Source organism: Cebus imitator, unplaced genomic scaffold, assembly GCF_001604975.1.
Source record: "Cebus imitator isolate Cc_AM_T3 unplaced genomic scaffold, Cebus_imitator-1.0 Scaffold10, whole genome shotgun sequence".
NCBI classification, from domain to species: Eukaryota; Metazoa; Chordata; class Mammalia; order Primates; family Cebidae; genus Cebus; species Cebus imitator.
In genome coordinates, this window is record NW_016107325.1 from 4558178 (window position 1) to 4576700 (window position 18523).

Below are 18523 nucleotides of genomic sequence, written 5' to 3' on the forward strand. Positions count from 1 at the left end.
GAGACAGAGTTTCGTTCTTGTTACCCAGGCTGGAGTGCAATGGCGCGATCTCGGCTCACCGCAACCTGCACCTCCTGGGTTCAGGCAATTCTCCTGCCTCAGTCTCCTGAGTAGCTGGGATTACAGGCACGCGCCACCATGCCCATCTAATTTTTTGGATTTTTAGTAGAGACGGTGTTTCACCATGTTGACCAATATGGTCTCGATCTCTTGACCTCGCGATCCATCTGCCTCAGCCTCCAAAGTGCTGGGATTACAGGCGTGAGCCACCGCGCCCGGCCAGAGCAAGCTTTTATACCCTCAACTTCCACACATGCTTCAGAAAAACAGCCTGTCTGCTTTTGATAAGCAATTAAAAAAAATTCACATCTCACTCTTTCAACCTCTACCTCCCCAAATGGTAATCATCATTTTTGATGATTAAAAGATGATTTCCATGACCCTCCAAAGCCTGCCCAGCTCCGTGCCAAGCTTCTTAGCTCATAGGTAGGTGATGAAGTGGTCTTTAATCACTTTAAGTAGCCTTTAAGTGGTCTGTCATCTCCCAGCCCTTTCCCTCCACTAGCATGCAACTGGCCAAAACACTCTTTATATAAGTCAACTGTCTTTGGTGAGTTTCTGTAACCTACAGGACAAAATCCAAATACCTTAACCTGACATTCAAAGCCTTCCATAACTTTGCCCCAATCTGTTGTGACTAATTGTGCATGACTCTCCTCTGAAAGCTATACCTCCCGACAAATAGATTTTTTCCCCATTTCCCAAACAAGCCACTTTTTACCAGCATGGAAATACCTGCCCCCACCTACCACATCTGCTTAGATTATGTTTATCCTTAGCATTCTTAACAGCCAAGTTCAAGTCTAATATTTCTTCAAGTATCTTTGGCCACAATGCCTGTCCTATATGACTACCCAGAGTCCTGAATATGTTATTCAGTTGGTATTTTTTAATGAACTGTGTTAAAGTTGTGACATATGTTTCTTTAACTAAATTGCATTTTGATTTTTCTTTCTTTCTCTTTCTTTCTTTTTTATTTATTTATTTATTTTTTTATTGTTTGTTTCTTCAGACAGGCTCTTGCCCTGTTGCCTAGGCTGGAGTGCAGTGGTGTGATCATGGTTCACTGTAGCCTCGATCTCTCAGGCTGAAGTGATTTTCCCACCTTAGCCTCCCAAGTAGCTGGTAGTACAGGTTCATGCCACCATGCCCATCTACTTAAGAAACATTAGTAGAGATGGGATCTCTCCATGTTGACCATGCTAGTCTTGAATTCTTGGGCTTAAGTGGTCCACCCACCTCAACCTCCCAAAGTGCTGAGATTACAGGTGTGAAGCACCATGCCCAGCCCTATTTTAATTCCTTGGAATTGAGTGATAACACACAGTAAGTACTCAATAAGCCCTGGCTTTGTCATTTCTTGATTATTTGATCTTGGACCTGTTACTTGCCTTATCTAACCCTTAGCCTTCTTATTGGTAAAATGGTAATAATTGCCTCCTTGAAAGGTTGTTGTTAGAATTAGAGGTAATATAAGTCAAGAGTCTTGTATAAAATATTATAAGAGAAATCTTTATCCCAAAGTAGCATATAATCTTGTTGGAGAAATTGATATAAATTAAAAGAGGCAAATTGGTGTAGACGGAGAATACTAACAAGGAGTGGGAAGACCTAAGCCTCATCCCAATTTAGCTTCTTAACAAATGAGTGACTTTCCTCCTCCTTTTTTTCCTAGGTCTTACTTTCCTTATATCAAATTGGAGGGTGGTGGTGAGTGTGGAATGGAGAATCCCCAAGGTCTTTTCTTGCAGTAACACATAAGGATTCTAGAAACAGAAAATAAAAACAAGAGTAAAGATATGTAATTCTGAATTTTGAGGTGTGTAAGAAGGCAGTGGCTGGGCACAGTGGCTAACACTTGTAATCCCAGCACTTTGGGAGGCTGAGGCAGGAGGGCAAGAGATGGAGACCATCCTGGCCAACATGGGGAAAACCCCTCTCTACTAAAAATACAAAAATTAGCTGGGCGTGGTGGCGCATGCCTGTAATCCCAGCTACTTGGGAGGCTGAGGCAGGAGAATCACTAGAACCTGGGAGACAGCGGTTGCAGTTAGCCAAGATTGTGACACTGCACTCCAGCCTGGCAACAGAGTGAGACTCCATCTCAAAAAAAAGAAGAAAAAGAAAAAAAGAAAAAAGAGAGAGAGAGAGAAGAGAATACAGTTATTCCAGGAAATTTTTCTGATAGGATTTGAGACAACTCTTGAAGAAATTGAAGAACACAAACTGGAAAAGAGAGAGTGGGGTGGGGGTGGGAAGAGACAAGAAGCAGCACAGACAAAGGAAGATTAACATTCTAGACAAAATCTTGGAGTAGTTGTGAAAAAAGCCATCAGACCTCTGGCTAGATCCAGGAAGTTGGGGCTAAGATGCAGTGGGACAGGAAGGGGAGGACCAGTGGATCTACACCTCAAGCCCTAGGCCTTAGAATTTAGATTTGAACTGATTGGCAATAGGGAGCTGCCAAAGGTTCTGAACAGGGAGTAACAGGGTGATAATAGCATTTAGGGAAGTATAGTGCGGCAGCTTCTCTGCTGTCTATATAAAACGGAGATGCTAGAGGCAGGGAGACCCAAAAGGATCTGTGGAAACACTTCTGTAGGAGCCAGATCAGATTTGCTTCATCACATCTTGGGATCCAGGTGTGAGGTAATGGGATCCTTAACTAGGTTGATGCAGTACAGGGGTCCCCAGCCCCCGGGCTGCAGACCAGCACCAGTCCATAGCCTATTTGCAAACAGGCTGCAAGGCGGGAGGTGAGCATAGGGCAAGATAATAAGGCCGAGCTGCTCCTCCCATCAGATCAGTGATGGCACTGGATTCTCATAGAAGCACAAACCCTATCGTGAACTATGCATGTGAAGGATCTAGGTTTCACTCTCTTTATAAGAAATGTAGGCCGGGCGCGGTGGCTCAAGCCTGTAATCCCAGCACTGTGGGAGGCCGAGGCGGGTGGATCATGAGGTCAAGAGATCGAGACCATCCTGGTCAACATGGTGAAACCCCGTCTCTACTAAAAATACAAAAAATTAGCTGGGCGTGGTGGTGCGTGCCTGTAATCCCAGCTACTCAGGAGGCTGAGGCAGGAGAATTGCCTGAACCCAGGAGGCGGAGGTTGCGGTGAGCCGAGATCGCGCCATTGCACTCCATCCTGGGTAACAAGAGTAAAACCCCTCTCAAAAAAAAAAAAAAAGAAATGCAATATGCTTGAATCGTCTCAAAACTATCCCCACCCTGCAGCCCCCAGTCCATGGAAAAATTGTCTTCCATGACACTGGTCCCTGGTGCCAAAAAGTTTGGGGACTGCTGGTGTAGTCGATTGTTTTGATCAAAATATTCATTCAAGTTAATGTATGCTGGGCTTAATACCTAGGTGAGGGGTGCAGGAAACCACTATGACACACATTTACCTAGGTAACAAACCTGCACATTCTGCACATGTACCCTGGAACTGAACATAAAATATTCATTTAAATTCTCTAGGAGATTATTTTGCATTCATGCTTCCTGATATCAGGCTTGGCCATGTGACTTGCAGTGCCACTCTTATAAAGAGTATCGGGCCTATCTTCCTCTTGAACTCAGAAGTCATGTGCCTTTAGCAAATAAGACATGAGTGGACATGACACATGCTACTTAGAAGCAGAAGCTTGAAGAGCCACTTCAAGGTCTCACCATCTTCTCTTTTTCTTCTGCCACAAAACTAGTGATGTTCCTGATAGGAGGTGCTCCTTCAGCTTAGGTTATGGAGTGAAAGTGTGTGGGGTAGAGCTGCAGCTGACCCGCAGCAAAAATGCATTTGCAACACATAATCACTGGCATTGTAACCCACTGAGATTTTGGAATTGTCACTGCAGCTTATTTTAGCCTTAGCCGATGGATGTAGATGATGGCTATAAAAAAAAGACGCCATTAGAGAGGAAAAAAGAGAGAGAAGAAAGTCACTAATGCAATGAAGAAGAGCAGAGCAGACCTCTTGGGTTCAGGGCATTAGAATGTTACCTCCTCAGTGTGAGGGCCCTATTAAAGGTTTGGAGGTGGGTGGGAAGCAAAGCCATTATGAATCCTGTTGTTGACAGCCTGAGGTAGAGCTGATGTTAGGATGTCCAAATGGAGAGTCCTTGGAGGTCAGGCCTCCCCCAACTTCCTTCCCACTTCTCGTTTCTCTCATTTGATCCTGGTATGAGGAGGAGGGGGCTGGAGCCAAGCGAAAGTACCACCTCTGGGCTCCCAGGTGGGATTGCTGGGCATGTGAAATGTCAGTCCTAGGAGTCTGGCTTTTAATCTGTAGGTGTAGGAGTCTAGTGAGGTGAGAGCTGTGTAGTAGGAGTGACTGTGGGACCAGGGGAGGGACTGGAAATGGGAAGAGTGTGTTAATGACTCTGGGCAAGGGGTGGAGTATATGTGAGCCAGGGCAGGGCACAGGAATGGAGGTCTTTTACCTTTGAGGTCAAAGTCCCATGGCTAATTTATAGACTTACCACTATTTGATATCATATTTGTTCTTTACATTACACCTTGAATCTCATATTCTCAGTGAAACTGCCAGAAATGAAATCCAGAAATAAGTCTCCACTCACAGCCTATCACAGAGCCTGTCTTATCTTCCACCTAATTGCCAAGCCCACTTACCTATCAAAATAATAGTGATAGGCTGGGCGCGGTGGCTCAAGCCTGTAATCCCAGCACTTTGGGAGGCCGAGGCGGGTGGATCACGAGGTCAAAAGATCGAGACCATCCTGGTCAACACGGTGAAACCCCGTCTCTACTAAAAATACAAAAAATTAGCTGGGCATGGTGGCGCGTGCCTGTAATCCCAGCTACTCAGGAGGCTGAGGCAGGAGAATTGCCTGAACCCAGGAGGCAGAGGTTGCGGTGAGCCGAGATCGCGCCATTGCACTCCAGCCTGGGTAACAAGAGCGAAACTCCATCCCAAAAAAAATAATAATAAAAAATAAAAAAAATAATAGTGATGATGATGATAATAATAATAGTTATTTGGCATCTGCTATGCTACTGTGTGCCTGGTGCCGTGCTAAGCATTTTCTATACATTTAATCTCACCTGAGAACGGGCCATTTGTCAAGCGAATGTCTCTGAGCTCAAGACCTATCCCTCCATACTCCACTTTCTGATGCGGAAGCTGAGACTCTGCAAGTCACACTGATGCCTTGCCAGTTGCTTCCTGTTAGGCTCTGCAAATAGGGGCAACAGAGGAGGACTATGAGTCTTGGGGAGGGAGAAGGGGCCTGTTCCTTCTTGTCTGCTTCCTGTTTTAGTAATGTCTCCCCGGCAATGGTTCCTCTCCCTGGCAGTGGGTTCATTCCAGTAGCAATAGTGGAATCTAGTTTGCTGGTTTTTCAACTGTCACAGAACTGGTCTCATCATGCCCACTCGGCAACCCTGTACCAGCCTAGCAATGCGTGTCCTCAGAGGTCTGGGTGTCAGCCCTGCAGGAAGCCTCTAAGTTTCTCAGTTTTAATAATTCTAGCTCCCTTGCCTTTGTTCTCCAGCCCTCAGGGTGGCAGCTGCTTCCTGCAGTTCCCACCTCAGTGACATCTCAGACTTAGCATTTTACCCTTCCAGTTGCCTAGTTAACAACTTTCTACCCACTTGATGATTCTTTATGTTTAATTCTTTCTGTTGAAATAATGTGTCATTTCTCTTTCCTGCTGCGACCGACTGGTACACTGAAGTACATGTTACTCTTTCCTTTGTATAAATAATGTAGCCAATGCTTACTGTTATGCCCACTGTCATACTGCTAATAAGTGACTCAAGTCAGAATTCAGATCTTTCTTTTAACTCCAGAGCCGTGGTCATAACTGGTCCTGTCCCTGCTTCCTTTGGGGTCTCACAGTCTTGCTTACTTTGTGTCTGGGTCTGCCATCACTGAGTGACCAGTCTGGATCACCCAGTCTTGAGCTCAGAGACACTGACTCAACAAATGGCCCCACTCTTTCCCCTACCCTCTGAGTGGGCAGGGTGGAAGGCCCAGGGGGTGTGTGGTGTAGATGGCATCAGTGCCGCCCTGTCGGGATCAGAGGTGGCCAGCTGCTGCTGGTGTCCACATCCATGGTGTCATGAGTTTAGGACTTAGCACCCCAGGACCCTCTTTGCAGCCCTTGGCTGAGAGCTGTCTCTGCTCAGCTTCTCCTGGCTTTGGAAGAAGAGAAGTGGGGCACCAGTGTGTGGACAGGAGCAGCCCGGGGAGGGAACCAGGCTGGCTGGAGTGGACAGACAGAGGGACTCGCTGGGAGCTCCCCAATGTTTGGCTTCTCTGTTCGGGAAGGAAGCAGACACTTTAAATCTCAGTCTTCTGTGAAAGAAGCCATCCCAGTTTAATATGGTTTTGCTTAGCCCCAAGCTGGAATGCCCCCTCTTTAAACAAAACAAACAGAACAATGCAAACATTTCATCCCCTCGGCCACCAGTTTCCAGGCCTGGGAGTCTCCTGCAGATCTGATGTGGTGGCTTGTGCTGTGGGTGGGGCTGCCCTGGTGGAATGTGGGTGAAGGGTGAGCCTCAGCCCGGCTCCTTCCCAGGCTTCCAGGCAGCGCAACCTAACCCTTCCCTGAAAAATTTTCACTAGAGCCTGGAGGGAGGAAAAAGCCAGGCTCATCAGCACCAGGCCTGCGCCCACCTCGTGGCCCTCCTACCTACTCCCTCTGGCTCTGGGCCAGGGATTATCCAGCTGACACCTGGAAGGTGGCTGAGGGTGGCCTGGGAGGCAGGCAGGACCCTCATGACACTCACAGTGTCCTTGTGCCTGATCTCATAGCTTTAGAGAGAGAGGCTGGAGAGTCAGTTATCCGCAAACAACTCAGAATTGTGGGAAGGGCTGGATTGTTCGCTGTGCTCCTGATGTTGATAAATAGTATTAATTGAAAGAGTCAAAGTGTACTGACTGCTTACAGTGTGCCACTGGCAGGAAGGTGCCAGCTCAATTCAGATGTCTTGCATAGCAGGGCACTTGGGGAAACAGAATTCGTGTTGTTGACATTCGACATCATAGATTTGTCCACTTATTACAGTAGTTTCCCACATACCCTTGCTGTTGATTTCTGTGACTTTGTTGGCATTTGTAGACAATACAGACATAAAAGCTCTTGTTTTTCCTTCTGGAGAGAGGAACTGGGGAAGAAGCTGCTGTAGAGGAGAAAAGTAGGGAAGACGGAAGGGCTGGCATGCTTTCCACTCTCCAGCCCAGTGGTCACAGGGCCAATGACCAATGCAGATAAAAATACTCTTCATTCAGTCTCAGCAGTGAACTCCCTCAGGGCCCAGGGGCAGCTTGCTGGCAAAGGGGCCCTTCTCTCCTCTGCCCCACATCCAGCACTTTTGTGGCATCAGAGAACTGCAGACCTTGGGGACAGGTAGGGGTACCTGTACCCTTGGCTGGGTCCCTTACCACCCAAGGATGGGCAATGGCAGGGAGGGTCTCTGTAGCTTATGAGTAAGAAACAGGGAGCCATGGGAACTCAGAATGACAGATGGTAACTGGAGATTGTGGTAATTCCTTGTTTTTTTGTGGGCATGTCTATGATCCTCACAGACTTTTGGAGACAGCCATCTAGCAAGAGCTGGGGGCCGATGGGGGAAGCTAGGATCCTGCTGCTTTACATTCAGTAAATATTTAAGGAGTTAGGAAAGCTGGAGTTTTCTCTGTCATCTAGTGTGGTCAGGATGGGCCTCTCGTAGGAAGTGACTTGATACAGTAGCCCAACGTGGGGTGAGGGGGCATTTCAGGAGGAGGAACCAGCTGGTTGTCCATGAGGCTGTTCTGTGTCTCAAGAACAGCAGGCCATCCAGTGAGGCTGGGGCAGTGAGTATGGGAGACGGATGCAGAGGAGGGCAGAGAAATAGGAGGAAACCAGAATCTTGAAAGTCCTAGACAGCACTGAGGTTTTCCTCTCGATGAGATGAGAGGGCTTTGAACAGAGGAGTAAGGTGATCTGCTGTGTGCAGATAAGGCTTTTAAACTAGCAGCCATTGCAGGTTTGTTCACAGCCGCCTTTCATGGTGGTTCTATTATTATCCCCATCATCAAAGCAGGAATCCTAAACACTTAAAGGATTTAAGTAATTTACTCAAGGTTAGCCAGAGTAGAATGGAAGTTGGGATTTGAACACAACCAGAATGAGCCCTGCTTTTAATCACCAATGGATACTGCCTCTTCATGGCGGAAAAAACCCATCATGCTGCAAGAACCTTTTCCTTCAAGCCTAGTACTACGTGTGACAGCACCCTCCACACCTGCCAAGTCCTTTCTGACCTCCCGGGGACTGACTTCACTCTGCAATCATCCTTCTTAGTGACTGGAACACCCAACTGTTGGTGCTGTTTCAGGCAAGCAAACGCATTGGGTTAAGGATCTTATCTCAATCTATAGGGAGATCCTCCTTTTCTCAATCGATAGGGGATTCAGAGACCTAGTCCCATTGAGGCCTATGCATCTATTTAATTAAAAACAAGTTCGAATCTTGAGGTTTGGGAAATTGCCTGCCTAGTGATGCAAATCTGTAAATCCCACTTCCTGCTGCTTCCAGGCTGACTGTAAATACCCTGAAAAATCAGCGTCCCTGGAAATGTTTTGACCATTCCATTTCTGGCTCAATAGATAGTAATAAATAAAAATGAAAGTGGTGGGAGAAAAACTAGATTAAATTAAAACTAGCCCTTAATAGGGCTTAGCTCAGGAAGGGTGGTTAAGGACTTCTGGCCTGTTCCTGTCATGTCTGACGTGGCTCTTTAATTACTAAACCCGAGTCCTCAGGGTCTGTACAGCCACCTCGTGTCTCTCTGATGACTCACCTTCAGCTCTGAAGTTAGCAGGGACAGATGAGTCATCATCATTTCAGAAGCAACAACTGATGCAAAGAATCTGTTTTGCTATCAAACTAGGGCAGTTATTACCTATACTCAACCAAAAGCAGGCACCAAGTCCTGACATGGGCTGCCCATGGAGCACTCACAGGGCAAGGGATCAGGATATTTGAGATCTGTGGTGTTCTAGGAAATCTAGTTGCATGGGAGCCACATATTCTGTGAATTTGAAGTCAGGGTCTCCGGCAGCCTGAATTCTCTAAAAGGTCTCATTACCACTTAAGGACTAATACATTTCCTGAAAGACACATTGCCTTCCTGGTAACAGCAGCTGTAGTGATACAATAGTAACAATTACAGTACGCCCCAACGTGCTGCGATCCCAAAACCATCTGAGTTCACCTGACAGTCCCTGGTATTTATTTGATGAAGTCAAGCTTTGAGACAGGCATACTTCCAGAGCTGGTGGTGACACTGCCTGGACTCTACATGGACTAGGATGCCCAGCTAGTGTGTTGAGCAGTCCCAGGGAGGGCTGTCTGTGGAAGGGTAAGTGAGATGCAGATGTGAGCTCCTCATTTCACTGCAGCATACATCTGCCTACCCAGTGAACACTGTCATCGCCTTTTATCACAAAGACCCACCTCCCACTCACCTTTTCTAACACTAACCTAGGGCTCCTTTAGATCTATTCAGAGATTCCTGGGCTACTCCCCTGTGGCTAATAGCCCATTGCTTGCTCTCAACTCTTGCCCACTGATGAACTTTTATTCCAATTGCTTAGCAGTGGCATTCTCAGGGATCAATGGCCATACACTCATGCTTTCCGCCATTCTGGTGACAGCACACAAACACACATGTGCACACGCCCCACAAACCATATGTACACATACACACACAGAGGTTTCCAATAAACCAAATGTGTGAATCTTTTCCAGAGTGAGGGCAACTAGACTATGCCAAAAGATAGAATTGTTTCATTCTCTTCTTATTTTACTTGGATTCAACTCTTATTTCGGTAGAATTGTTTTATTTTTCCAGGGAGGGTTACTATGAAAGGAACCTGATTCTCTCTGTGTCATTAGGAATGTGTCTCTTTCACGCCAAGCTCTATGATTTTGCCTCTAGAGATGGACTTCCAACTCAGAAAGAAAGAAAGCTCATTTTTCTTTTTTTTGGAATTTGATTCTTTCAGGCAACAGATGCTGAGTGCCTACTGTGTGCAAGATCCCAGCTAGGCTGTTGAGGATATAAGAATAGATAGATTAAACTCTCTGCCCTCTGATATACAAAACTTAAATTTCTTTGCTGGCAACATGAAAGACAGGATACATATGCCTATATTTAACTCCTAAATAGATAACTTCATGGATCCAATCTCAATGAAACCCTTTTGCCACAGATCTTTTGACAATTTGGGGTTCTTTGCTATGGGAGATTACAGTGTCATTGCAATGAAGGAAACTCTTTTTCGTATTTTGTAAACTTTTGCAGCGTGCAGTCCTAGGGCAGAAGTGATTACAGTGAACTTCTGTTAATTAATTATGCCTATCAGAGTGCAGACGCCGAGCGGCCAGTGGGCTTGGAGCTGTGTCTGGCAGCTTGTGGAGAGCTGGGTGCCACAACGGGGCTATTGTTTTGCTCACCGTTGCCTTTAGCTTCCTCTTGGCATTGGTTTCTAATTGCCTCCCAACTGGGTAGGTCTCAACCTGTTTTCTGAGCCTCCTTGGCAGGTATGTAACCAAATGTTCCTAGGCCTCACCAGCCTGTGGGAGCCAATTAGATGACACTTTCACTGAGAGTTAGCTAGCTGCTTGCTCCACCTGTGTGACTCCTCTCTTTCATACCTCCCCTTTCTCAAATTTATCTTCTTCTTTGGGGGTGGAGTCCACAGCATGTATCAAGTATGCAGAGAAAAAGTTGGCAGCTCTTGGATGTTCATGGCTTGTCAACCATTTGGAACTGCCCCTCTCCCAGTGTCCTGTGTCTCGATTCCCCTGCTCTGGTCCAAGTCTCTGGTTCAGCCACTTGGCACAGGTGGCTGAGCTGCTGGCTGGGACACCCATGAGCTTTCAGGGTCCCCAGTCATGCAGAACTCTGAGGACCTCAGGGATGTGTTCCGTGGGCTGCCACTGTGGCACAGCTCAAAAAAGCACTGTAACATCTCTCATGAAAATCCTCCCTGGGATCCTTCTCTCACTCAGGTCTTGTCTTCCAGGGTCACGAAACTAGCCCTTGGCCTCTGCTTCACCTGCAAAGTGCCCCAGAGCTCTGTGTTCCCTGCATTCCTTCTTGTGCTGCGGTCCTGCTGCACTCCTCAAAGAACTGGGGAAAACACCCTCACCCCACCCTGTGCAATTTTTTTATAGTTTGAGTCCTGAAGCTGCTATGCATGTACCTGAGGATCTAAAATCCTCTGTGCTGACAGCTCCTCAGTTTCTGGCTCTGGCTTTGTGCTCCCTAGGGGCTCACACCCTACTGGGCCTCCTTCCATCATCCTACAACCCCCACCCCCAGTTGTCCCTTAATGTCCATCCACTGTTCATTAAACTCCTCCTTGATGCTCCAGCTAAAAATCAAGATGATACAGATCAACTGCGCAAATAAATACTTGGAGACAGTGGTTGGGTTCTGCTCTCAACTAGGCCTGTTGTAAGAAAAGCACCGAGCTTCTAACATGCATATTCCTTTTTCTGGCTTTAGACAGAAAGCAGCTTACAGCTTCTTGGCCGCAATGCCCTTGATTCCTTTCCTTAATTTCCTCACCCTGTTTCCTAAAAGGATAAAATGAGATAATGTGGTAAAAGTTATACCTAAATTGCAAATGGCCATGTCAGTGTAGCATAAGGTTAAAACCTTGCATGCAGCAATGCTCAATAGATACCAACACTGAATGACTAGTGGCCATGATATTTATTATTTATCTGATAATCCATTAGAAATATTTAGTGAGCATCTATTATGTGACAGTTTCTATTCTAGATATGGGAGATACAGGGATGAAAAAGAAAGAGATCCTAATGGGAAAAGATGAATGCTATGTAAATTAATTAAAAACAATACATAAGAAAATATCAGACTATGACAAATGCTCTTCAGGGAATTAATTTAGAGCAATGCGATTGAGGGCAACTGTGTGGTTCTGTTGGAGCAGGAAATGAGGTTAGGCCTCCCTGAGGCAGTAACTGGTCAAGATTAGATTGAAGGAGGAGTCATCCATGCAAAGGTCAGAGGAAAGAGGACTCCAGGCCGAAGAGCAACTTGGGCAAGGAGCAGGGCTAAGCTTGGTGAGCTCTGATGATGGAGTCCAGGAAAGGGGGAGTCTTCATTTTTCTGCTTTTGGCATAATGGGAAGCAATTAGAGTTTGAAACAGGGGAGTAACATAATCTGGTTTGTGTTCACAAAGAGAACTTAGGCTGCTGTGGGAGGAAGGGGTTGAAGTCGCTCAAGACAGGCAGCAGGAAGACCAGGCAGGAGTCTGATCTGGTAGGATGGTGATGGGGCCAGGGTGACCACATCCAACTTGAAGACCATAACAGATTGGGAGTCTTTGGAGGCAGAGCTGACTGGACTTGTTGATTGATTAGACGTTGAGTGTGAGGAAAGAGGGGGCTCCAGGATTTCTGTGTGGCAACTACGGAAGCCAGAAGCCTCTTACCAGATTGGGATGCAGGTGGCCTGCATCAGGGTGGTGGCCAAAGTGTTAGGAGAGTGGCTTATCCTACAGGAGGGGAAAGGGGGACGAGCTCCTTTCTTCTTCTGTCTGACACGTATGATACTGCAGGAAGATTGGAGAGAACCTGCTAGAGCAATCAGTTGGTTTCAAATACTTAAGAAGCAGCTTTTGAAAGCAAACCATAGCCAATTCCACAAGCTAGCAAGTCAAATAACTTTAAAATAGCCCAAGGCGGGTATAGTGAATTAAAGCGGCCAAAAGTGCTGTTTACTGTCTGAAATACCCTTGGCAGCGGTCCAGAGAGTTCAGGAGCTGGGCTGGGCTTGGGGATTTCTGATAACAGTCTTCACATTGGAATTTAATTTGTTTTACTTAAAGGTAAGTCTGAGTACTGTTCTCATGAAAACTGCCTGCCCAAACTATTCTTTAAGGACCTGAAAATCCAGACCCCAAGGAATGTTCTGCTTTGCCAACATTCACTGTCCCCGTGTTTGTTGACTTCACAAACAGAACTTGATGAAAATGTAAGAAGACCTGTGAAAGGGTGAATGTATGAGAGGAAGGCCCTCTGGGAGCCCAAGGAATTTATAGATCCCTGAATTTTATCACTGTAGTTACTTTTAAATTAAAGATAATACTTTTCCTTCCAGGTTCTCCATGACAAATAAGAATGCAGATGTCACTCAAGCGTATGATACGAAAATCTTTCCCGGATCTGGGAGTATCCAGAACTAACCACACAGGGGAACTGTTTTTTTTTCAAGGTCTGAGACTTTCTCCTAATTCCAACTTAGTCACATGTAGTTACTCATTACCTTGAAGGGCATTAAGAGTTTATCCGTGGCCACTGTACATTTTGTGCTGCTTTGTTATATCAGGAAAAAATGCAGCCAGCTGAGTCATAGTTTTCAATTCGTTTTTCAATTTCACCAGGAACAAAGTTTTCCAATATCTTTACAATTTTGTTGCTTTTCATATTACTCTGATTACATACTTTGCAGGATAATCCAGCCTTTTGCTTAAGTATATTAACAATGCATAATATAAATGGGGAGCAACACTATTAAAGTAATCTTAAGCAGAGGTGAAAACTTGAAAGCCAGCAAGATTTAGTGACTCACATTCAAGGTCTATAGGGATGTGACAGAGAAAAGGAGAATGAGACAATTATGAACCTTGAAATCATGACAGGGCTTTATTACCCTGAGAGCTATTCTATGTGGTTTCCAAAATCTAAAATTTATTTAATTCAACAGATATTACACACCCATCTTACATCCAGCCCAATAGGATAAGTGTATTCATACATTTATGAATATTTATACATACTTATTCATACATTTATGAATAAGTGCATTCATACATTTTATCAATAAAATATTTTAAGCACTGCTGACATGTAAAACACTATAGATACAAGGGCCTCATCTTCAAGGAACCTTTATCTAATTGGGTAGAAAACACAAATGAACTAGTTCCACGGCAGCACAAAGGGGTGAGATGAGCTCAAATGAGAGGTATGGGCAATAGATGCCTGAAATAGTCGGGTCCCTGACCTCAGCTAAATGGTCCTTGAAGGACAAGCAAGGTTTGGGTGGAAGAGACTAAGGGACAAGTTTCTTCAGGCAGGGAGAACAGCACACACAAAGGTACTGTCTGGGAAGGGTTTAAGTGTGCATGTGGCAAAAGGGACCCACTTGGTGAAAAGGTTCTGTGGGGACACAGTTAAAAAAAGTAGACTAACACAAATAGTGCCATTTGCTGGGATAGAAATAACATGCTTTCTGAGACAATCATGACTTGGCTGACACTGTGTCTATATGCAATTATGGAGGAACTTAGTCACAAATAATCTTTCTTATCTATTTGCATGAGTCAGGCTAGAGCTAGAAAAACTGATGAAAAATCAACTCATTAAAGAAGCAGTAACTCACTCCTCAGAAAGTAGGAAGAGGAATTAAGATGGACTCATACAGATTGTAGTTATTTGAGCAAAGGAGAGGCAGAGTCACCAAATGGTAATGCATTTACCTGCCAGTCCTATACATTAATTTCCTCCACTGAAGAGGTTTGATTTCAGAGGGATTAACTCTTCTTTGGGGGAATTAAAAAATAATCTCAATAATTAAGAGATTTCTTTAGCTCAGATGGTCAACGGATTTAAATCCAGAATGAGAACCCTAGAGATTATCCAATTCTTAATTTACCTGGGCTATTAGTTTGCCACATGTGTGATCCTAGATATAATTATAAAACCCCAGCTTCTTTCTTTCTTGCTTTTTTTTTTTTTTTTGCGACGAGTCTCACTCTGTCTCTCAGGCTGGAGTGCAGTGGCATGATCTCAGCTCACTGCAGCCTCCACCTCCAGGGTTCATGCAATTCTCCTGCCTCAACATCCTGAGTAGCTGGGATTATAGGCTCACACTACAACGCCTGGCTAATAGTTTATATTTTTTTGGAGAGACAGGGTTTCACCATGTTGGCTAGGCTGGTCTCCAACTCCCAACCTCAAATGATCTGCCTGCCTTGGCCTCCCAAAGTACTGGGATTACAGACGTGAGCCACTGCGCCCAGCCCCAAGTTTCCTCATCTTTAAAACACCTACCCAAATGTTTCAGAAAGTGCAATATAAGATTCATATTCTGTCTCTCTTTCTCCATTCTCTCTCTCTCTGTCTAACTACGGTGGTGCCATGAATGTCAAACACCCTATTTTGAAAGCTGTGATAGGCTCTGCCACTCACTACCTGTTGACTTTGTATAAGATGCTGAATTTCTATAAGGCTCAATCTCAGGCTCTCTTTAAAACCCGTATAATAGTACAATTTGATAAGGGTATTATACAGTTGAAGACAAATAATATGTGCAAAGTGCTTAGCACAGAACTTGGCAATTCAATAAAATAAAGCTATTTTTTCTTTTTGTTAGACTGGTATCGTTATTTACAGTTTATAAAGCATTTTCATGAACTTCACAATAACCTCTTAAGATAGAAGCAATTATTAACAGTTTTTGAGATAAGAAAACTGAGGCTAAGAAATACCATGGCCATGCCTCAGCAGGAGACAGTCGGGCAGTCTATCAGGCCAATTTCAATGGCATTTGCCCTCTGCTCTAGCTGTCTTTTGTGGTGGGACACACAAACTAACATGAAATAAGTTATGTATTTGTTACATACAGTTCATAGTGAGCATTCAATAAATGTGGTTCCCTTCAAATCTCATAAGGTAGCTGGTGAGGGCTCTAGGCAAAACTAGTAAGCTGGTCAATAATTTCTTGATTTTCTACCTTCGTGTGTCTAATATGGTAGCAACTACCAACATGTGGCTATGAGCATTTAAAATGTGGCTACTCCAAATGGAGATGAGCTGCAAGTATAAAATACTCACTGGACTTCAGAGATTTCATGTAAAAATATGTAAAATATCTCACTGATAATTTTGAAAATCATAATGAAATGAAAATATTTTGGTATGTTCAGTTAAATATTTCACCTGTTTCTTTTTACTTCCTCATAATGTGGCTACTAGAAAATGTTCATTTGCATATGTAACTCATATTTGCGGCTTGTATTAAATTTCTATTGGACAGAGCTACTTTACTTAATCCTTTGCCCTTCCACAGGTATTCCCTGGCCTCTTGGCCCTCTTCTTCCTTCCTCACCAGGACTCCAGGATCCTCCTGTCTGGAAAATAGTGTTCCACTCACCTACTTCATGCCACGATGTTAATATCTGTCTCTGCAGAAAGTCTGCTTTTAGAAAAGGTACCGAAAGTGGAGGTTAATACACCTACATGTGGAAGAGATGTAAGTTAATACACCTACATGTGGAAGAGGCAAGGATCGGAATTTCAAATGCCTACAGGAGTCAGGGGGATACTGTAAAGTATAGATGCAGGCGGCAATAGGGAGTGGTGGAGACTGTGGCAAACTGAAGAACACATGACTCATTCAAAGGGAATAGTCACCATCCAGCTCTAGCTAAATGTTGCCATATCATATCAGAATTTGGGCCCAATGTGGCCAGATCTTTTGATTTTTTAAGGGCAGCTGGAAATCTAGTGTCTTCAAAGATTTGTGATTAGATACTTTCAACAAGCATTGTAAAGAGCCTATGAAATCTGCCCAGCAGTTCCATTTGGCCCACTTGGCCTCAGCTTTATATCAAGGCTCACCTGGTGAGGTATGCAGTAACCTGGACAGGTAGTGCTTACGATATCAGCTTTGCTCTTGACATTTATAGAGCTGGAAGAGTCCTGCTTTGTTATAGATAAGATACTATGGCCCACAGCAGACAAATGGCTCACTCTCAATCACACTATCAATCCCTCTGGCCAAGAATGCCAGAGTTGGCTGGGCACAGTGGCTCACACCTGTAATCCCAGCACTTTGGGAGAACGAGGTGGGCAAATCACAAGGTTAGGAGTTCGAGACCATCCTGGCCAACACAGTGAAACCCCATCTCTACTAAAAATACAAAAATTAGCTGGGCATGATGGTACGTGCCTGTAATCCCACCTATTGAGGAGGCTGAGGCAGGAGAATCACATGAACCTGGGAGGCAGAGGTTGCAGTGAGCTACAGTGCACTCCAGCTTGAGTGGCAGAGCGAGACTTGGTCTCAAAAAAAAATTAAAGTAAATAAAAATGCCAGACTCCTGCTCTTCATGACTTCAAAGTCACTGAGTCCTCAGTCTTTAAAACAATAGTCAGTAGGCAGCTACTGATTTGGCAAGACGACAACAACAACAAAAACAACAGGCAGTGTCTTCTGTCTGTCCCATGGTTTGCCTCTGAGAAAGGCCCTTGGTGAGTGGAAACACTCTGTCAGGTGGGTAAATGTTAGAGCAAAAGATGCTGTGTCCACACTGGTCTCTGGCTGCTTAGGGAAATAATACAAATGGATAATGTTCTTCATGAATTTATCTCGCACATCATAGAACTTACTCTACAAGGACATACGCTAATCATTTACAGAGTGAGGTGAAATCCCTAAATAACCCAGGCGGAGAAAATCACCGCACTGCTGAATACCCTTGTTATTTATGAGCAGGTGTACATTCTAGACACCTGAGTCAGGCCCAGAGAGAGAAAGTTTCCTTAATCTGCAGTTGACATAGGAAGATTTCTGTCTGTGTCATGCTCTGAATGTCCTCTTCCCAATTCTAAAATGCAAATGGTCTAACCCAGTCAGCAGAAAAAAAATGCAGCTATAAAATTTAGCATTCTCTCAACACAGCATTTGTTCATTCTAACCTCGCCTTTTGCAAATACACCTTTAGAGCTCTTTACACGTAAGCTACTTACTTATGTTATTGATAACGGTTCCAAAACAAATATCAGACTTTAAGTGATTTCAACCCTTCCTGCATAAACTCTGGGACTTTCCCAGGTGATGTAAGAGTACTGAGCTTTCTTGCTTATGAGAACATTGCAGAGATAGCCAGAATTAGCTTTTTGCTAATTTGTAATATCATGGCTTGTAGGGTTTTTAACTCTTAGAAATAATTTATTTTCTATGAAGATCTCAAAGGTTCATAGAAAATGCATATTAAGAAAAAAAAACAACACATGGATTTCAAAATTTTTTTGCACCAAAATAAACTGATACTAACTTGTTACAACATACCTGAAGACGACCTACGGTAAGGCACTAAGAGTAAGACATATGCCGGGCAAGGAGACTCGTGCCTGTAATCCCAGAACTTTGGGAGGCTGAGGCAGGTGGCTCACTTGAGCTCAGGAGTCCAAGACCAGCCTGGGCAACATGGAGAAACCTTGTCTCTACAGAAAAAAATATAAAAATTAGTGGGGCATGGTGGTGTGTGCCTCTAGTCCCAGCTACTCAGGAGGCTGAGGTGGGAGGATCACCTGAAACTGAGAGGCAGAGGTTGCAGTCAGCCAACATCACAGCACTGCACTCCAGCCTGGGTGACAGAGCAAGAGTCTGTCTCAAAAAAAA

At 44.6% G+C, this 18523-nt stretch overlaps 1 protein-coding gene and 1 long non-coding RNA gene across 4 annotated transcripts in view; one reads left to right on the forward strand and one right to left on the reverse strand.

Annotated features, from left to right (window-relative positions):
• The window catches only part of ITGB6 (integrin subunit beta 6), a 134420-nt gene that overhangs the window by 94416 nt on the left and 21481 nt on the right, over positions 1-18523 (reverse strand). The gene's annotated exons all lie outside the window — the stretch shown is intronic.
• LOC119474033 lies at positions 7194-16363 on the forward strand. Its single transcript, XR_005203327.1, has 3 exons — positions 7194-7436; positions 13214-13327; positions 16187-16363. It is a non-coding gene; the product is annotated as an uncharacterized LOC119474033 (long non-coding RNA).